Source organism: Pelophylax lessonae (genome assembly GCF_965119305.1).
Source record: "Pelophylax lessonae genome assembly, chromosome: 3".
NCBI lineage: Eukaryota > Metazoa > Chordata > Amphibia > Anura > Ranidae > Pelophylax > Pelophylax lessonae.
The window spans coordinates 595,275,446-595,298,116 of record NC_138770.1 but is presented as its reverse complement, the minus strand read 5'-3'; the positions used below and the strand labels follow the sequence as shown (position 1 = coordinate 595,298,116).

The window sequence follows — 22,671 nt, the reverse complement described above, 5'->3', positions numbered from 1 at the left end:
TACAGTAAAACTGCAGGAAAGGGCTCTGGGAGGCAAACTAATGTGATTTTTTTTTTTTTATTTTCAATGGTATCAGTGTGTTTGGTGTGTTTTACATTTGAATTTGCCGCCGGTTCCACCCCCCTGCGAACGTCACGTCGCAGGAGACGGAAGTCGGGGCATGGAGGGGATCGGGAGGAAGAACCGACGCTAGACACCGCCGGGATACATCGCTGGATCCCGGTGACAAGGTAAGTAACCCTGCTTACAGGATCCAGCGATGCTTCTGGCGGTACCCCGTGTGGCTCGGGGTTACCGCTTTTGGCTCTGAAATTTAACCCCGAGCCACGCTCGGGAATACCGCTAAGAAGGTTAAGTTGGCTATAGTTGGTTTGAAATTCAGCTGGTTCAGCAGGAACTGGTGAAATCTCAATCCACCCATGGTCATTCCTTTCGACGGAAGTCGATCATTAGACAGGAATGTTGGAAAATGTTTGTCAATCAGCAGATGCAGCCAGTCTGTGTCAGAATTGCTGTCAGAATACAATGATTCAGCGAGGAGGCCTCCTTAATCCAACTTGCTGACTGTTAAAATAAATACAAATCGTCTATGGCCAGCCTAAGAATAACCTGTTGATCTTGCCAGTCCCTCTTTGTTGTAAACTGACCACACCAAGCACAGCAGTTCTTTGCTTGCTTGGTCAGCCTGTATCCCCAGACTTGCTGCAAGGATGTTTCGACACACTGTGTGCCTGTATCCCTCGTAGTCTCTTTACCCTGCCCAGGCCTGCCTTGGTGGTTGAAAACAGCTGTCAAACTCCTGTTTGCAACTGCTAGTTAAATTGCCCACCCAGTTTAGAAACTAACCAACCTGCCCCCCATTGTCCAGAGGAAATACAAGGGCTAGTTCACACTGTAGCAATGTCAAAAATCGCGCGTGATACCAAATGCAATATCTGTGCTGAATTTGCATTACATTCGGACCAAACTCATGCAGGACCCTTTTTTTTGGTCAGCTCCAAAATCTGATCACATGGGGGTGTTCACACTCCATGCGATCTGATTCCTGTCCGAATTGACAGTTAGCACTGCAATATGCAAAATGATCTGGGGTGTCATTAACTTTGTATTGACACCCGCAACAGTTCGTATATGGCAGTGTGAACTGCCTGCGAGTCTGTTGCGATGCGGAAATCCGCAGTCGATAAGCAGTGATATTAAAGATTTGTTTTTGTTTTGTTTTTTAAATAAACATGTTATACACACCTGCTGTGTGTAATGATTTTGCACAGAGCAGCCCTGATCCTCCTCTTCTGGGGTCCCCCGCCGACGCTCCTGGCTCCTCCCCCTTGAAAAGTGCCCCCCAATAGCAAGCTGCTTGCTATGGGAGCACTGGGCTGTGCTCGCTCCTGAGCTCCACTTTGCGCATCCATAGGATACATGGAGCTGCGTCTCGGCCACATCCCCCCCCCCCCCACACACACACACTCTCTCGTCATTAGCTCACTGACTGTGATTGACAGCACTGGGGAGCCCAAGGCCCTGTGCTGCTGTGTCTTAGCCAATGAGGAAAAAGAGACCCGACACATTAGAGGCACCTGTGCACATTGCTGGAATAAAAGGGGGGCACAGGTAAATATTAGGGGGACTGTGGGGGGAGCAGCACACAGAAGGTTTTTTACATTCATGCATAGAATGCATAATGGTAAAAACCTTCAGCCTTTACAACCACTTTGATTTTGAAAAGTGTAAATGCAATATGTCATATTAAAGCATAGCTAAAGGCAAAATTTTTTTTTTTTTCGTTTTGGATAGAATTTAGAGTGATTAGAATGCCTGTCAGATTTTATTGCAGTCTGTGTCAAGGAGATTCACCCTCTCTGTTTGTCCTGTATACCATTATCATTAAAAGTAAAAGGAAAATCCCAAATTTTGGGTTGTCCCCAGAAAAGTAATAGAGTGGAAATCTGATGATGTGTGAAGACACATCATAGCATAGAAAATTTCCCCCTAAGGAAATCGCATATCCTGATGACAAAACCCATTTGGGCAAGTCTGGGATGACATCAGCAGGCTGTTTACAAAGTTTGGAAGCTCGGTATCTGTAGGAGCTGGCCGGTATACCAGCAGTGTTTTGAATGCTGTTTTAAAGTGGTGCGCTTAAACACTTCTTAATGTGCGTGCATTTGAGAGTGGGTTTTATTAAAATGTTTAAACCACTTGCCACCAAATCACGTACCTGTATGTCATTGGCTTCAAGTGGTTGTACTGGGATGATGCCTGGCATGCACTGGTGCGCAGTCATGTTGGATGAAGAAGGGGCCACCCCCAAATTATTTCCACAAAGTTGGGAGCATGAAATTGTCCTAAAATGCCTTGGTATGCTGACGGCTTAAGAGTTCCCTTTACTGGACCTAAGGGGCTAAGCCCAACCCCTAAAAAACAACCCCATACTATAATCCCCACTAAATGATTTGGACCAGTACACAAAGCAAGGTCCATAAAGACATGGATGAGTGAGTTCTGACCTTAACCTGATAGAACACCTTTTGGATGAATTTGAGCGGAGACTGCGAGCCAGGCCTTCTCGACCAACATCAGTGCCAGACCTTGCATATGCGCTTCTGGAAGAATGGTCAAACTTTCCCATAGACACACTCCTAAACCTTGTGGACAGCCTTCCCAGAAGAGTTGAAGCTGTTATAGCTGCAAAGGGTGGGCCATCTCAATATTGAACCCTATGGACTAAGACAATGATGCCATTAAAGTTCATGTGCGAGTAAAGGCAGGCATCCTAATACTGTTGGTAATATAGTGTATAAGGTGAGAGCACAACTGGTGATGGTTTAGGGGTGAGAAGTGGAGAGTGTGGTGATGCACAATTAAGGGCACAGAAGAAACAAATGATGGACTCTATTGTATATGAACATTTTTTTTTTGTGTATTAAAAAATTATGGTACCACATTGAATCTGAACGTTTCTTAACTGAATACAGGTTTGCATTATTTGGTGGGTTTTTTTTCTTTTCGATTTTATCAGTTTTCAATTGATGAAATACATACAGTTTCGGCATTTGTGTGTATTTAGGATGCAGTCGTGTTGGTTTGTTATTTTAAAACTTAGAATATGGTGGGATTTTCTCTAAAATGGAACACTATAATGGCCCCATCATTCAGCGCTATGCCAGGAAATAAAGGATAAAGTTATGGTTCAAAGTTATTTTATTAGCTGCAGCTTGTTTTTCCATTGACAAATACAATTTCTAAAAACAGTTTTCCTCTGAGCTGGTGCCATGGTATGTTTCTCCACATGTGTTTACAGCTTGGCACACACGACAGATAGAACAATGTGATCATTATTGTTTTTGTAATAATTTATTCTTAAGAGTCGGGAGAGCCGTCAGAACGCCTTCATTGACTGTTGCTCATGGGGAAGTGTAACTGGCTTGGGGATGAAAGTCTATCGTGCCTTCATTTGCAAACCACATAGAAGATTTGTTTTTATTTAACTCTGGGCCTCATCTGGTAATCTGACATTGTAGATATCTCGCCAGACTAGCCCGTTTGTGCCATTTCTGCATGCCATGGTTCCATGGCAACATTTTGTAAGTTCTAGTTACTGGGTACTTTGTTTAGTTTGTTTACTTGTTTGTATCTCTATGGTTTTTTTTTTTTCCATTTTACCATTTAGTGCCCATTCACACTACCGCGACTTGTCAGGCAACTGGTCAGCCTGACAAGTCGCAGTCCATGCAGTGTTACGGGAACCGTTCTAATAGGAGCGACTCAAGTCGATCCGACTTAGAAAATATTTCCTGTACTACTTCGGGGCGACATCGGAGCGACTTGCATTGACATTCATTATATGAAGTCCGTGCAAGTCGCGGTGCACGCGACTTCACAGGTCGCCCCCGAAGTCGTGCCGCGGTAGTGTGAACCGGCACTTAGGGAACATAAAAACTATACGATAGCTGTACTGTGGTAGATCGGAAATGGGTACCGGAAAGCAAATTTTATACATTTCTTAATAGTTCAACATGTTATCTTGGTGGGAAAAACATCTTTCTCCTGGTCAGATCTTTGAATGACCAAACATTGCAAACATGAACATTTGGACAGCAACATTGTCAATTAGTGGTAGAGGAGTGTTAGATGTATTAGCAGATTCAAATCACTAACAAACTGAAGCTAAACTCCCGCTAACACTTTATAAGCAGCTACAGCAAACTTTTTTTTTCCTTTTTGGGATAAAGGTGTTATATAAATAAAAGCTGATTATTGTCAGTGTTATATGGTTTGTCTCATCCCACTCACTGCTACATCTGCAAGAGAGCTTGTTCTTTTGAAAAGCAACAGAGTTACTGGTTTGATCAATGGGTGAAAATAAGGGAAAGAAAGCCTAAAAAAAAAAATTAGTGCAGCCACCAAATTGAATAATTCATAAGCTTCAATAAAATAAATATGTGCTTTGGGCTTAAAACTGCTTTAACCACTTAAGCCCCGGAAGATTTTGCTGCTCAATGACCAGGCCACTTTTTTCAACTTGGCACTGCGTGACTTTAACTGACAATCACGCGGTCATGCAATGCTGTACCAAAACAAAATTTACATCCTTTTTTCCCCACAAACAGAGCTTTCTTTTGGTGGTAGTGATCTCCTCTGCGCTTTTTATTTTTTGTGATATTAATAATAAAAGTGCGAAAATTTGGCGAAAAATTTACATTTTCTACTTTGTTAAAAAATATCCAATCTTCTAAAAATTTTCGCTGACTTCCAATTTCAAATTTAAAAATTGGTGTGAATTGTTGGTGGGTACTGTTGATGAATACTGCTGGCTGTTACTGTTAGCTGATACTGCTGGCTGGTACTTCTGGTGGTTACTGCTGGCTTGTATTGCTAGCGGGTACTTCTGGTGGGTACTGCTGGCTTGTATTGCTCCCGGGTACTTCTGGTGGGTACTGCTGGCTTGTATTGCTCCCAGGGACTGCTGGTGGGTACTGTTGGCTGGCACTGCTGGTTGTTTCCTGACAATAAGTGTGACAGGAGCCGTGCTGGAGGAAGCATGTGTCTGTAGTAGAGAGCAGAGCCACTGCTTCCCGTATCGTTCCTGTGCCCTGTCATAGGCGGAGTACATTTGGTATCACTCCGCCTGTGACAGGAGCCGGCGCTATACAGGAAGCATTGACTCCACTTCCTCTAGTGCTGGCTCAAATTCTCCAGTTCCTTCACACTGATGCTCGGGGATAGCGGCCAGAAACCCGCAATCTGGACTTAACGACCCACCATCTCAGAGCAGAAGGTGGGGCCGGGATTCTGTTGGGGGGGCACCAGGATAAAAGAGGTCTTAGGGTCAAGAAAGGGGAGGCAATTTTTTGCCCTCCTGAACAGCCCTGAAAGACACAATGACCGCTTGAGGGGCTTCCTCACACAGTGGGTAGCGGCCTCCTCCAATCGATTATTTTTGGGTATCGTAAGTAAGGGTTACCGGCTGAAATTTGCAAGCCACCCCCCCCCCTCCTTCCCCCGCTGCCAATTTGCCAAGGTGCACGGCAAAAGCGGCAGCCTTACTATCCTCCCTCAGATCTGGAGGAACAGAGGGCCATAGTACAGGTGTTGACAGAGGAGATAGGCAGAGGTTTCTACTCCTACATTTTTGTGGTGCAGAAACCTTCATGAAAGTTCTGCCTCATCTTGAACTTGCCTCTAAATGCCTCGGTAATTTACAGAAGGTTCTGTATGTAAGCCCCCCCAAACTGCTTCATTGCACCCATAAACCTGAGAGACGCTCATCTGCACATTCCTATCATGGAGAGCTGTCCGAGGTTTCTCAGGCTAGCAGTAGAACGAGGGAAGGCATGTTTCTTCAGTTTCAGTGGAACAGTCAGAAGTATTAAAATTTTGTGTGACGTGTTCTTGTGTCTCCCCAACTGGCTGGAGGTACTTTTGAAAGACAGGGGGCCCAGTGGTGCAGGGAGGGGCTTAAATCTTGACGCGAAGGCGGTGTTTCCTTTGAGAGCCAAGGTCTCTCACAGGTGGCTGTCCTGAAAGACTCCTGGAAAAGACGTTACCAATAAGGTTAACTCTGATTTATTTATTTATTTTTTTAAAAACCAAATGCTACTGTATCTGCTGAGTCCTGAGGGCACTGTCAGATTTATTAGTGGTGTAGCAGAAAATTTCACCACTGACCTATCCCATAATCTTACCAAGCCACTATTGGACCTCTCATGTGACCAAGCATCTTCAGGCTGTGTTATGTGACCTGTGGTGCAATTTTCTGACCCCAAAGATGCTTGGGAAGTTTTAACTGGAGAGGAAAACTTCTCTAAAGAGTACTTTTGATTATATGTTGACCTAGAATTAGTATGCAGACAAGTTCAGTTTTTTTTTTTCTGGTCTATATGGCCTTCCTGGGCCCGTTTTTATTAAAGTATTGTTCACGAATTCCCGCATTGTTCCCAGCTGTCTGTGTGGATTACAGAACACCTTCCCCAATGTTATGGCGATGAGGATAGGGGGATGTTCTGATAGATTACAGTACTTATGTATACAGTACAGTGAGTGTGTCATCCTAGGAGAGAAAATGTGCTAATGGCAGGTAAAAATAAGGGGAAAATAAAGAAAACAAATTAATCCCCAACATCTAAGGATGGATCAGCTGCAACGTATTACATTTTTGTTCTCTGGTTTAGATACGCTTAAAATGTGAGGCGTGGCATAGCAAAGAGAAAAAATGACCCACTGGGGCAAACAAATGTGCGCTTGAGCTTGATTAGCTTTTACATGTGTTTGAAGCTTTGTCAAGATGACAGCGGACAGAATTGGAATCCCAAACTTAGGAAAATATTCCAATTCTACTCTTTAATTTGTCTGCAAATCTGGTCTTGTGTTTTGCTCCACTTGCTGTCTTCGTGTTGATCTGTCTGATGGTCTGTTGGCGCTAGATGATTTTCATGCCTTTTTTATCTATCCAGCTGGCAATCTGTTATCAGTTTCAGAAAGTAAAAAAAGGGAACTTTTCAAATGCTTTGAGATTGCTGGCATTTCAATAATATGTAACACACAACAGATGGGGAACAATATGTGCTGGCTCTTTTTTTTCTTAAGATCTGTGGCCATCTCTGATTAATCACCTGTACACTGCAAGACCTGCAGAACATTTTTGATATGCTGACAACATCTTTCAAATATGTGATTTCCAATTCTGAATTCCATCTTATTGAATAATAATCTGTTGTACAAATAGTTTACATAACCAGAACCTTTATGTATTCAAGCAACCCCTGGCACCCTAATAAAGTATTTCTTAACCTTTTTCTCAGCCATGGTACACTTTCAAAGTATGCAAAATCTCAAGGCATCGAAGCCTAAAAAAATAAATAATATATAGATGGGAGATTTGATCATGGAATGATGCACACAGATGTTGGAAGGTGAAAGGCAGTGGCACATAGTCCAGTCCAATAATGCACATACGCGTGGTCAGTGCTTTCGCCTCATTGTGGTCACTCTCTGTGCCCCCCTACGTTAGTGGTCAGTGTTGTGCCCTTTAAATTGGTGGTCAGTTTCTGTGCCACCCAACATTGGTGGTCAGTTTCTGTGCCCCCATTTATTGGTGGTCAGTGAGCCCCCTGTGTACCCCCTTGCTGGTTCCTCAAACTGAATCTATCTAAAACCGAGCTCATAATATTTCCTCCTCCACGTGCCCCTTCCCCGGAAAACTCTGTCAAGATCAATGGAACAACTATCAGTCCTTCCACACATGCTAGGGTGCTAGGGGTAACCCTGGACTCTGCACTGTCCTTTCAGGCTAACATCCAATCCCTGTCCAAATCATGCCGCCTTAACCTCCGCAACATCGCTAGAATACGGCCATTTTTTAACCAATGACACCACCAAGCTTTTAATTCATGCCCTGGTTATCTCTCGCCTCGACTATTGCAACTCCCTCCTCATTGGATTACCCTTACATAGATGATCCCCCCTTCAATCCATAATGAATGCTGCTGCAAGACTTATCCACCTTACCAACCGTTCAGTGTCCTCCACCCCTCTCTGCCAATCCCTTCACTGGCTTCCACTCACCCAACGAATAAAATTCAAAGTGCTAACAATAGTTTACAAAGCCATCCACAACTCTGCCCCCAGCTACATCACTAACCTGGTCTCAAAATATCAACCAAGCCGAACTCTCTTCGGTCCTCCCAAGACCTCCTGCTCTCTAGCTCCCTTGTCACCTCTTCCCATGCGCGCCTCCGGGATTTCTCCAGAGCTTCTCCCATTCTTTGGAACTCTCTACCCCAATCTGTCCGACTGTCCCCTAATCTATTCATCTTTAGACGATCCCTGAAAACCCTTCTCTTTAAAGAAGCCTACCCGGCTACTAACTAATAACACTGTTTCACTTGCTCCATCAGCTCATCCCCCACAGCTATTGCCTTTTGTATCAATTGACCCTCCCTTTTAGATTGTAAGCTCTAACGAGCAGGGCTCTCTGATTCCTTTTGTTCCAAATTGTATTGTAACTGTAATGTCTGCCTTCATTTTGTTAAGCGCTGCGCAAACTGTTGGCGCTATATAAATCCTGTATAATAATAATAATAATAGTGGTCATTGTGGCCCTACTTGCTGCTCAGTGGTGGTCAGCTTGTCTCCCTTCTGGTGATCAGTGGGAGTAGTGGTACTTAAGGATAGGCGGGAAGTGCTGGCAGAAGAGAAAGGAACAGCATCAGCATGAGGTTCTGGCAGAGGAAGAAGTTTGTGCCCTGAATTCAGATTTAAAGGAAAGCTTTAATGAAGTTTCTAAAGCCTTTTAATAAGGTGCAAGCACCAAATCTCTCATCTTACCATCAGTTCTTGGTGAGTCACGGATCTATTGAAACCAGGTGTATATTAAGGGTGAGGATGCCTGATCAGTACAAAGATGTCCTGGGCAAGTAAGTATATACTACAGTAAACCGAGATGAGGATGAAGACCCAAATCAAAAATGGCAGCTCTCCTATTTATATCCAGTCAGGGTCCCTTCCTGCCTTAATTACACATTGGGGTTGATTTACTAAAGACAGCTATACTGTGCACTGCAAGTGAAGTTGCTCCAGAGCTTAGTAAATGAGGTAAAGCTTTACTTTGCAAAGAATGCTCAATCACATTTAAAAAAATTTTTTGCTTGCGTATGATTGGTTGATAGAAAGCAGAGAGCTTCCCCTCAGATCTAGAGCAACTGAACTTGCAGTGCACAGTATATTTGCCTTTAGTAAATCAACCTCCCTGTATTCTTCTTACATAAGGAAAAAGAGATGGCCATTCACAAGTCATTTTCTTTGTTGTTCAACCAGCAGGTTGAACAAAAGAAAATGACTCCATACCCCCATCCACACACTTCGATGTGGATGAGAGAATCCCTCCCACTGAGCTATTGTATTCTGACAGCAAGGAGATTTGCCCAACATCAGAGTGCACTTATCGGCACCAGCGCCAATAGCTGGCGGCGCTAATTAACCACTTCAAAACAGGGCACTTTCACCCCCTTCCTGCCCAGGCCATTTTCGGCTTTTAGCGCTGTTGCAATTTGAATGACAATTGCGCGGTCATGCAACACTGTACCTAAACCAAATTTACAGTGGGTACGGAAAGTATTCAGACCCCCTTAAATTTTTCACTCTTTGTTATATTGCAGCAATTTGCTAAAATCATTTAAGTTCATTCTTCTTCCTCATGAATGTACACATAGCACCCCATACTGACAGAAAAACACAGAATTGTTGACATTGTTGCAGATTTATTAAAAAAGAAAAACTGAAATATCACATGGTCCTAAGTATTCAGACCCTTTGCTCAGTATTTAGTAGAAGCCCCCTTTTGATCTAATACAGCCAGGAGTCTTTTTGGGAAAGATGCAACAAGTCTTTCACACCTGGATTTGGGGATCCTCTGCCATTCCTCCTTGCAGATCCTCTCCAGTTCTGTCAGGTTGGATGGTAAACATTGGTGGACAGCCATTTTTAGGTCTCTCCAGAGATGCTCAATTGGGTTTAAGTCAGGGCTCTGGCTGGGCCATTCAAGAACAGTCACGGAGTTGTTGTGAAGCCACTCCTTCATTATTTTAGCTGTGTGCTTAGGGTCATTGTCTTGTTGGAAGGTAAACCTTCGGCCCAGTCTGAGGTCCAGAGCACTCTGGAGAAGGTTTTTGTCCAGGATATCCCTGTACTTGGCCGCATTCATCTTTCCCTCGATTGCAACCAGTCGTCCTGTCCCTGCAGCTGAAAAACACCCCCACAGCATGATGCTGCCACCACCATGCTTCACTGTTGGGACTGTATTGGACAGGTGATGAGCAGTGCCTGGTTTTCTCCACACATACCGCTTAGAATTAAGGCCAAAAAGTTCTATTTTGGTCTCATCAGACCAGAGAATCTTATTTCTCACCATCTTGGAGTCCTTCAGGTGTTTTTTAGCAAACTCCATGCGGGCTTTCATGTGTCTTACACTGAGGAGAGGCTTCCGTCGGGCCACTCTGCCATAAAGCCCCGACTGGTGGAGGGCTGCAGTGATGGTTGACTTTCTACAACTTTCTCCCATCTCCTGACTGCATCTCTGGAGCTCAGCCACAGTGATCTTTGGGTTCTTCTTTACCTCTCTCACCAAGGCTCTTCTCCCCCGATAGCTCAGTTTGGCCGGACGGCCAGCTCTAGGAAGGGTTCTGGTCGTCCCAAACGTCTTCCATTTGAGGATTATGGAGGCCACTGTGCTCTTAGGAACCTTAAGTGCAGCAGAAATCTTTTTGTAACCTTGGCCAGATCTGTGCCTTGCCACAATTCTGTCTCTGAGCTCTTCAGGCAGTTCCTTTGACCTCATGATTCTCATTTGCTCTGACATGCATTGTGATCTGGAAGGTCTTATATAGACAGGTGTGTGGCTTTCCTAATCAAGTCCAATCAGTATAATCAAACACAGCTGGACTCAAATGAAGGTGTAGAACCATCTCAAGGATGATCAGAAGAAATGGAAAGCAGTTAAATATGAGTGTCACAGCAAAGGGTCTGAATACTTAGGACCATGTGATATTTCAGTTTTTCTTTTTTAATAAATCTGCAACAATGTCAACAATTCTGTGTTTTTCTGTCAGTATGGGGTGCTATGTGTACATTCATGAGGAAGAAGAATGAACTTAAATGATTTTAGCAAATGGCTGCAATAAAACAAAGAGTGAAAAATTTAAGGGGGTCTGATTACTTTCCGTACCCACTGTATATCCTTTTTTCCCCACAAATAGAGCTTTCCTTTGGTGGTATTTGATCACCGCAAGGTTTTTTCTTTTTTGCTACACAAATAAAAAAAGACCGAAAAGTTTGAAAAAAAAAAAAAAAGTTTTTTTTTTGTTTGTTATACAATTTTGTAAATACGTTTTTTCCTGCACTGATGAGGCCGCACTGACAGGCACTGATGAGGAGGCACTGATTGGGTGGCACTGATATGCAGCACCAATAGGCACTGATAGGTATCACTGATATGCAGCATTGGTAGGCACTGTTGGGCACTGATAGGCGGCACTGCTGGGCACTGATAGGTGGCACTGATGGGCATTAATAGGTGGCACTAATGGGCACTGATAAGCGGCACTGGGGGGGGGCAATAATGGGCACTGGTGGGCAGCACTGATAGATGGCAATGATGGGCACTGGTGGGCAGCACTGATGGGGAGGGCACTGGCGGGCTCCCTGAGCCCTGATTGCCATCCCTGGTGGCCATGGTTGGGCATCCCTGGGGTCACGGGTGGGCATCCCTGGGGTCATGGGTGGGCATCTCTGGTGGTTCTAGTGGCATCCCCCCAAGGGTCTGCACTGGTAATCAATGCTCTGATTACCAGTGCAGACCTCCCCCCTGTCAGGAGAGCCGCAGATCGGCTCTCCTCTACTTGTGCCTGTCAGGCACGAACTGAGGAAAGCCGATCAACGGCTCTTCCTGTGTACTATGTGACCAGCTGTGATTGGACACAGCTGGTCACATGGGAAAGAGCCTATGTTACAGATGCGCTGTGTCAGAGTGACGCACCAAGGCGCACAAAGCAAATTATCCTGCAGCCGCCATATGACGTTCGGTCAGGATAATACAACCACCTTCCCGCCGTCATTTGCCTATAGGGCGGGCGGGAAGTGGTTAAGATCTCATTTTCCAACAGGCTGGTTGTACAAGTCGACTGACGACAACTAGAATTTAATTTGCTAATCAGATTAGTAAAAGATAAATTCTGATTGGTTTCTGTAGGTAAACACACTTTGCACATTGCTGTTGGCCTTAGCGGGCAAATGTGTTTTTGTTTTAAGGCTGTAAATCTTAAACAGAAAGAGAACATTTTGTGGCATCAAAATCTTTTATCCAGAATTGTTTTTATTATAAATGGCTGTGCTGTAAAATACCGAAGGGACAATTTTGCCAGTACATGAGCTACTAATTTTGAGCGAATGATTTGTCACTTTATTTGGCTCTTTGTCTAGGCTTTTCATGTCTTTCTAATCTGCCATAACTATTCTGAATCCTTTTATCAGCTAAACTTCATATGACTTGAGAAAGCTTTCATGGCACAGTATGAAACTTTTCAGCAATTAGCTTTCATTGTGGGCAATGCCGCCTCTCAGTTTCGGTCAAGGGCGAGGCTAGGAAATTGCTTGCATCCATTAGAGACCAAGTAAACATACTAAATTTTGTTGCATTAGTACTCTGGATAATACATTTCTTATGCTTGAATATAAAAGGCCCAACATAGTTTGTTTCTTATGTATTTGGTATACAATACATGTATTGAAGTCATTTTTGACCGATTTTTTTTAAGTGGTTGTAAAGGCAGAAGATTTTTTTTTTATCCTTATGCATTAGGATTAAAAACCGTCTGTGTACAGTAGCCCCCCCTCAGCCCCTCTAATACTTACCTGAGCCCCATTTGGATCCAGCAATGTTGCACGAGAGTCTCTGCTGTCTGGGACTCTCCTTCTTTATTGGCTGAGACAGCAGCGAGCGTCATTGGCTCCTTCTGGTGTCAAAGTCAGTAGGCCAATGAGGGGAAAGAGGAGACAGGGCCGAGCCGTGGCTCCATGTCTGAACATAGACACAGAGCAATGGCTCAGGTTGAATGCCCCCATAGTAGGCTGCTTGCTGTGGAGGGCACTCGGCAGGGAGGGAAGGGTCAGGAGCGCCACCGAGGGACCTGAGAAGAGGAGGATCTGGGCTGCTCTGTGCAAAACCAACTGCACAGAGCAGGTAAGTATACATTTTTTCTTATTTTTAAACAAACAAAAAAAAAAAAGATTTGAATATCCCTTTAAAGCAGTATTAAACCCAAAACCAAAAATGTAATATATTGCAGCTTATCAGTCATGATGGTGGTGGCTGCATCAGTTGTCTTTTCTTAGGCTTTTTATCTCATGTTTTCACCTGGTGATCTGGTCAGTAACACTCCTCCTGTATTAGAGGTCCCCCCCCCCCCACTCTGGATGAATGAGCACAGGAGGCACCTTTGGTCAGCACCATTGTCAGTCTGGGGGAAGGGGCATGTTAGATTTACTAGCAGGTTTAAATACACTAATAAATTGAAGCCAAACTCCAGCTAACACTTCTCACGCAGTTACAGCAAACAGTTTTTTCTATATTTAGGATAAAGGTTTTACATACCTCAATAAAAGCTGAACATTGTAAGCTCCTCGGTCAATAGTAAATTTCTTGTCTCAACACTGACTTTGCAGAAGGCTTTTTTGAAAAACAACACACTTAGTGACTGGAGCACCAGATGAAAGTAAAGGGAAAAAAAGCTAAAAAAAGAATTAATGCAACCATCAAATCTAAGAAATTGTAAGCTGAAATGTAATAAATGTTTACTTTTGGGTTTAATACCACTCTACTAAGTGAAGCAATAAACTTTAATTTTACATTGGACACCGGAGCAGAAAGCGGAGGGACAGGGGAAGGGAAGGGGGTTAATTCTCTGTGGAGGGCCTTCCCTTTATAATGGGTATCCTTGGAAAAGGCAGTAAGGGGGAAATCTCAAAGGGGACACAAAGCAAAAAAAACATCCTTAGGGGTTTTTAATTCCCCCCTGCTCTATTCAAAGCTTTGCTGGAATTCCACATTAAAGCCAATTTGCAATAAAAACAAAAACCCCAAATAACCCAATGTATATCAGGTGATTAACTTACTTTCCTTAAACCTTTGATGCAGCAATCCTAGGCAAGTACTGATCTTCTAATCTGTACACTGATCGGGATGTCCTGCATTTTTCTTTTGCTATCAATATCACTTTGGGGAGATTTCCCTTCAGCTCACAACAGGAAGTGAGAGGAAATCTAAAGAGTAGAAATGTCCTCTAGACCCCACAGCATGTTTGAAAACATTCCAGACACCCAACAACTGCACCCAGAGGGAAGAAGAGGGGTGCCCAAAACTGTACCTTGCCACCTTTACCAGTGTCCCCTCGGGAGGTAGGTGCACAGGTAACAGGAGGGTCACTGGGAGGGTGGGGAGGTATAATCAATATATGCATACACTTTATAAAACAGTATTGTGTTTCTGTTATAATTTGTAGTTTACTGTAGACTCCAAACCTATCCTTTAAGTCCCTTCAACTTTAAGTTTAATTTTGCCACACACACCATTTGGCATGCACAAAAATTACCTTTACCCTCTGCCTTCCCCTTTCCCATTCCACCCACATTCTTTTTTTTTTTTAATTAGGGAAAGAGTTTACTAAAGAAATGCATAATATTACAGAGTAGAATGGTAGCCATAAAAATCCAAACAATACATCTCAACAAATACAGTCACATATTCGGAATTACAGTAAAGCCCAGTGGTGTAAGGTGAAATGTTGACATACAAACAGCAAAACGGTCTAAAAGTACAGTCAGGGGACTGAACAACAAGCAAGGAGACATTACAGCCAGTATTACACCATCGTTCTGAGGACTACCAGATCTAATGTAAGAGTCCGGGAGTATTCAACTGGTTATCCCACTCCTTTTCAAATTTTCTGGGCAACCCCGGTGTTGATAAATAGGGTGCTCATAGCACAGGGTATTACCCATGTGGTTGACCTAATCCAGGATGGTTGGAGGGTTTTCAGATTTCCAGCTTGGTAAGATAAACTTTCAAGCTCTGGAAACCACTTCTTTAGTATGTGGCTGTTGTATAGTTTCATCGAATATACCCAATATGCATTGCTTAGGCTCCATTATAACAGCAGTCTGGAAAGGTTTGGTAATCGTGTCTACAATCATGGCTCAGTACCTATGAAGCTTGGGACAGTACCAAAATAGGTGTGTATCAAGTTGCCGTGATCTCTACAACATTGACTACAAATCGGGTCCTGCCACCCATTCTTAGGAATTACAATTCTCAAACTTTCACAGGTTTGCCCATAACAACTAATCCGGTTCTTTTCATCTGGCTGCTGTCAAATAAAACCTTTCCATTAAGAATCCTGATGTGCTGACCGTTCTCTAAGAGGGGATATTCACTAGTTTTGGGAGACCTCTGCTTTGTCCTTAGGACAGAAAATAAGGCTTGGTTCACACCTAATTGTTTCTTGGTGCTTTTTTCAGAAATGCACTACAGTCCATTAACCACTTCAGCCCCAGAAGGTTTTACCCACTTAATGACCAGGCCATTGTTTGCAATTCGGCACTACGTTATATAACATACAATTGCACAGTCGTGCGATGCTGTACCCAAATAAAATTGATGTCCTTTTTTCCCCACAAATAGAGACTTATTTTGGGGGTATTTGATCACCTGTATGATTTTTTACTTTTTGCGCTATAAACAAAAAAAAGAGCGACAATTCTGAAAAATATATATATATATATTTTCACATTCTGCTATATAACCTTGCTAAAAAACATTTAAAAATCAGACTTTTTCATAATTTTAGGCCAATTTGTATTTGACTACATATTTTTGGTAAAAAAAAATCCCAATAAGCGTATTTTTATTTTTTTTTACTAGTAATGGTGGTGATCAGCAGGACTGCGACATTGCGGCAGACAGATCGGACCCCTAACTGACATTTTTGACACTTTTTTTTGGGTGGGGGGGACCAGTGTTATTTCTGAAAGGACTTATTCAATAATTATGTCGCGTATTTAATCACATGGACTTTTGTTGCAATATTTTGAGGTTGAATATCTTTAATATTTTTCATATGCACTTTGCTTGATTTAGCGCAACACATATTATTTACAGAACCAGTGACATTACTACAGTAATCAGTGCTAAAAATATACACTGTTACTGTAATAATGACACTGGCAGGGAAGGGGTTAAGGGTTAAGTCTATGCCTAGGGGGTGTTTTCTAACTTTAAGGGGGAGGGGCTTGTGGAATCAACACAAGAGACCTGTGATCCTAAATAGGAGGATCAAAAGGCACTCTGTGCTTATTCCTGAAAGAACAACGGTCTTCTCTGTTTACAATAGCAGACCGCCATTCTCTCTCCACAGGGAGTGATCGCGGGTGCCCGGCGGCAATCGCGGCCACCGGCCCTCTGAGTCAGCTTCCCCGCTGAATAATGGGGGAGCGCACACGCCCCCAGGAGTGCTCCTGCTAACCGCCATACAGGTACGGCGGTTCACACAGCCGGGCCAGCCTGCCGCACTATATCTGCAGCGGTCATCAAGTAGGTAAACATGGTTTCCTATAGGACATGCTCACATCCTATGTTTTTTTTTTTTTTCAGCCGCTTTGTTTTTGGAAAGGGTCAGGGACCTTTTTTAAACGCAAAACGGTGCATTTTTTGCTTTTTTTGGTTCCGTAGACTTCAATGGAGAAGCTGCAAAAAAGCATGTAGTGCATTTTTTACCAGGATTTTCGTTTTGAGTTTTTAATTTGCCAACAAATTGGCCCAAAAAAAAGCATAAAAAAACGCAAATTGCGGCAATAACACTGTAAAACGCAAAATGCACCGTAGAACGCACCAATCGCAAACTGCATAAATGTGAATCGAGCCTAAAGGGGAGTCTCCCCAACAGGACAAAAAAAAGCCTGACGGGTCATAACTATTCTTTATTCAAAGATAAATTAAAAAAAGAGTTGTAGTGAAATAAAAATCGATGTACTCTGCATCTGCCAATGAAAGCCGCCTTTCCCAATTCTTTATTTCTTCTTTCTTGGGTCATGCGTTGCTTCACAGGGAAAAAAAAAATATTGTATACTTTGGACCATCAAACACTCAAGCGAATGTACTGTAACTGCTTTCTGAGGTCCAAAATAAACAGGCTGTATATTATATATTAAAACAGAATGTATATATAGAGATCCCATAACAGCAATTTATGATCCAGGTTGCTCCGTATGTTCAGCAATGGGGCTTAAAAATGACATTCCTAAATGAGAATTAAGTTTTCACTTCACTATCTCTTCATTATGCCGAGTCTCATGGGCAATACGCGGCTCTCATTTCCACATAAAACCGTGGTGGTGTCTTCATAATATCAAATATGGATTTCTTAGATTGTGTGTGTTATAATGGGACAGTTACAAAATTACCTTTCCATTCCTCACCACAACCCTACAGTGACCTTTTTTTGCCAATTCAAACACCGTGATCAAAGGGGAAACGAGAACACTTGTTCAAAGTATAACCACTAAAAATGGATTTTGTTACCCAAGCTGCTGGTGGAAAAATGAACATAGAGCTGAATTCAAGGCAAATATAAAAGACACAAATTAATGCAGCTCTATATTCATTAATACACTATTAACTCCATTAAGGACCGGAAGGTTTTACTCTCTTAAAGCGGAGTTCCGGGCACAAAATCAATATTTTTTTTTTTGTGCCCGTCCTCTTGTTCCCCTTCACCTGAAAAGGAATTGGATAGTTAGTTTTTTTTTTTTTTATTTACTCACCTTGTAATTGAAGATCGAATATACTCACCTAGTCTTCACTTCCTCCCTCTGCGCCGCGGCTCCGCCGTCACTTCCGGGCTTGCACTGATTCCTGGGAGCTGAACGTCATCGCTCCCAGGAATCAATGCGATGGCACCGGCCCCGCTCGTCACTTCTGGGCGACGCCGCATTCCCCTGCTAAACAGCTTCTGGGCATGCCGCCCTGGAAGTGACGAGAGGGGCCGGTGCAGGCGCATTCTGGGAGAAAAAGACGCCGAAGAAGACGCTGAAGAGGACCGCGCCGGCTTCAGCTGCCCACAAGAGAGATGGAAACGCTGTGGAAGAAATTTTATAAGTGAGTATTTCTTCTAAAAGGTAAGTGCGAACCGGGACAGATCAGAGGCTAGCCATTGTGGAATGTACTAGCCCTGACTGTCCCGGGGGTATGTTTGTTGAAAAATGATTTCTGTGCCCGGAACTCCGCTTTAATGACCAGGCTATTTTTTGCAATACGGCACTGCGTTACTTTAACAATTGCGCGGTCGTGCGTCGCCATTCCAAAATAAAATTGATGTCCGTTTTTTTCCCACAAATAGCGCTTTCTTTTTGTGCTAGTTGATCACCTCTGCAATTTTTATTTTTTGCGCTATAAACAAAAAAAGAGCGACAGTTCTGAAAAAAAACACAGTATTTTTTTACTTTCTGCTATAAAACATTCCCAATAAAAAAAATTTTAAATATTTTTTTTTATCAGTTTAGGCTGATATGTATTTTGCTACATATTTTTAGTAAAAAAAAAAAAAAAAAATCCCAATAAGTGTATATTGATTGGTTTGCGCAAAAGTTATCACATCTACAAACTATGGGATAGATTTATGTATTTTTAATTTTTTTTACTAGTAATGGCGGCGATTAGAAATTTTTAGCAGGACTGCAATATTGCGGCGGACAGATCGGACACCTAACTGACATTTTTGAAACTTTTTTGAGGGGACCAGTGAAATTTCTACTGTAATCAGTGCTACAAATATGCACTGTCAGGCCCCTTTCACACGGAGCGACCGTATTGCGATCCGCTCCGGCACTTTTTTTTTTTTTTTCACGGACACGGATGACATTTGTGTCATCCGGTCCGTATGTCCGCATATCATCCCATCCGTTTGCGGATGATATACGGACATAATGTATGTCTATGGGATTGCGGATGTCAGCGGATGACACCGCTGACATCCGATTTTGCGTCCTTTCCGTTTTTTAAACGGAAGAAAATATAGGGTTCTGTTCCGTTCCAAAAAACGGAACAGAACTGAAAGGACGCAAATCGGATGTCAGCGGATGGTCATCCGCTGACATCCGCAATCCCATTGACATGCATTATGTCCGTATATCACCCGCAAACGGATTGGGTGATATACGGACATACGGAACGCCCGTGTGAAAGGGGTCTTACTGTATTAATGACACTGGCAGGGAAGGAGTTAACATCAGGGGTGATCAAAGGGTTAAGTGTGTTCTAGGGGATGCTTTCTAACTAAATAGGGGGAACACAGGATCCCTGTGTTCATCACTGACATAAGACCGCTGTTCTGTCTCCATGGGGAGCAATCGTGAGTGCCCGGTGGATTTTGCGTCCGCTGGACCCGCTGATTGGCTCCCTCTAGCCAATCGGCACGTGCACGCGCTTCCACTATCTGTTACATGAAGCGACGTATGGGTATATCATTTTGCGTAACAGAGACGACCTACCGCAGTAAAACTACGGCGGCTGGTCGGCGTGTGGTTTAATGCAATTCATGTGAGTACTTCAATGACCTAGCATTAGCCTCTTGCAACCCCCCCCCCCCCTTACAGTACGGTGACAGTGCATATTTTTAGCACTGATCACTGTATTAGTGTCACCGGTTCCCACAAAGTGTCAAGTGACAGTGTCCGATTGTCTGCCGCAATATCGCGGTCCCGCTATAAGCCACTAATCGCCACAATTACCATTAATAAGAATAAATAAAAATTCCATAACTATAGTCCATAGTTTGTAGATGCTATAATGTTCACGTAAACAAATCAATATATGCTTATTGGGATTTTTTTTTTCACCCAAAACATGTAGCAGAATACATATTGACCTAAATTTATGAAGAAATTTGATTTTTTTTTTTTTTTTTGTTGTCTTTGCTTTAGAGCAGAAAATAAAAAGTATTGATTTTTTTTTTTCAAAATTGTCTGTATTTTTTTGTTTATAGCACAAAAAGAAAAAAAAATTGCAGAGGTGATCACGTACCACCAAAAGAAAGCTCTCTTTGTGGGGGTAAAAAATGACATACATTTTATTTGGGTAAAACATTGTAGGACCGTGCAATAGTTAAAGTAACGCAGTGCCGTATGGCAAAAAAATGGCCTCGCCATGAAGGGGGGTAAATCTTCCAGAGGTCAAGTGGTTAATAATTATAAATATTTTTTTTTCTTGTAATTTGACGAAATGAGAAAAAGTTACACCTGTGTCCTTGGGAAGGATTTCTTAGTTCCTATACTAGTGGACATCATTGTCACAAGACAAAGCCTGAGGAATAAGTAAAAAGCAGCCCTGGTACATGAAGCATATCATCCCATGTGTATGCAGATCACCAGTTTAAAGACTATTAAAAACCAAAATATTTGTAATGACCCTATTCAAGGTTTTATACAGCATTTCTGAATGGAACAATTGAAGGTAACAATGCATTATGCCTTTTTTAAAGGAGAAGTAGGGTCACCACTCCCTCCCTTTCCACAGCCCAACACTCCAGTGAGCACTGGAGGGGCAGAGCAGAGAGCCGGTTAACTGAAAGTCACTGGCTCCCTGCTCACTGAATACCGAGAACTGAACAATCCGTGCTCTTTGATTGCTCAGTTCTTGGTCTTAGAGGCAGTGGGGGACAGATGTAGCTTTGCTCCTGGGTGAGTATAACTTGTTTTTTTTTTTTTTTGTTTTTGTTTTTTCAACCCTATACTTCTCTTTTAACCACTTTAAGACCGGAAGGATTTGCCCCCTTAATGACCAGGCCCTATTTTGCGATTCAGCTCTGTGTTATTTTAACGGACGATTGTGTGGTCGTGCGACACGGTACCCAAATAAAATTGATGTCCTTTTTTTCCCCACAAATAGAGCTTTCTTTTGGTGGTATCTGATTGTATCTTTTTTTTTTTTTTTTTTTTATGCGCTAAAAACAAAAAAAGAGCAACAATTTAAAAAAAAAAAAAAACTATTTTTTCACATTCTGCTATGACATGCTCAAAAAAAAAATGTAAAAATCATAATTTTTTAACATTTTAGGTCAATTTGTTTTCTGCTACATATTTTTGGTATAAGAAAAAGCAATGTGTATTTTGATTGGTTTGCGCAAAAGTTATCCCGTCTACTAACTACGGGAAAGATTTATGTCATTTTTATTGTTTGTTTTTTTTTTTACTAGTAATGGCGGCAATCTGCGATTTTTTTTTTTCGTGGGGCTGCGTCTTTGAGGTGGACAGATCGGACCCCTGACTGATATTTTTGACACTTTTGGGGGGACCAGTGACATTACTACAGTAATCAGTGCTAAAAAATTGCACTGTTACTGTAATAATGACACTGGCAGGGAAGGGGTTAACATTATGGGTGATCAAGGGGTTAAATGTGAGCCTAGGGGAGTGATTCGAACTGTGGGGGGCGTGGCTTCTGAAATGACCATAGAGACATGTGATCCTATATAGAAGGATCACAGGGGCTCTATGATCATTGCAGGAAGAAGAACGGTCAGCTGTGTCTACAATAGCTGACCATTCTCTCTCAGCGGGGAACGATCGCGGGTGTTAGGCGGCAATCCGAGCCGCCTGACACATGCATTGGCTTCCCAGCTGACGAGCGGGAGCATGCCCTCTAGCCTCCTGAGAGCGAGCGGCGTAGACCTACATCGCTTTGCCCAGGTGCGGCTGCCTGCCGCAGTATATCTGCGGTGGGCAGTCGTAAAGTGGTTAATACAAACTCCATGTAGATAGTATCCCTGGTAAGCATTGAACTCAGGAGCCCTATCTACATAGACATCATGCTTATGCCTCGTACACACGCAACGATTATCGGCCGACTTTTGTCCAGTGTTGTTGTGTTGGTTGAAATGTGCTCTAGACTGCACACGAATTTTCTCGGCCAACAAAAATCTACTTCAGAAGTGATGTCATGTGATGGTTTACTTTCCGTGTGTTTTTTCATCTCTGAGCATTCCCAGTCTTGCTCATCAGATTTTTGTCTGCCGAAATCTGTACTGACTGACGAAAAATCGGCCGTTGTGGTGAAGGCCAACAAACATTTTATAGCCTGCACACCAGATTTTATTTGGCCGAAAAGTCTGAGTCGGTTGTCGAAAGCATCATACTAACAAGCCGAAAATCGGCTGATCGGACGTTGGACGAAAATTCACGACCAACTATCGATGCGTGTGTACGAGGCATTAGATCCACAGAGCTTTTGGCAATAGAGAGATGACTATGAGAGACTAGTCTGGTTGTATTTTGGAGGCCCGATAATGAGCTGGATGCTTGAACCCCCCTTATGGCTTAACAGGGTGGAGAAATAAAAGTAAGATTCCAATGAGAATGTGGAAAAGCGCTTAACAAATCATTTCCCAAATGTTGAAAGCCTTTTGTACAGTTTCTAAACAGGTTCCAGGTTTTGAACCCCCTAAACATCTCACCTGTTGGGGCAGAATTGCCCAGGGAGAGCTCAGATGTCCATATAGCCCACTCTTTCAGCCATAGCTTTTCCTTCAAGTAACAGATTGTTAAATGCCTTTCTTTCCAACATTATAACAC

General features: G+C 42.8%; 1 protein-coding gene across 1 annotated transcript in view; it reads left to right on the top strand.

The window, feature by feature from the left end:
* Positions 1-22,671, top strand: part of LOC309549498 (serine palmitoyltransferase 3-like) — a 201,814-nt gene that overhangs the window by 149,495 nt on the left and 29,648 nt on the right. The gene's annotated exons all lie outside the window — the stretch shown is intronic.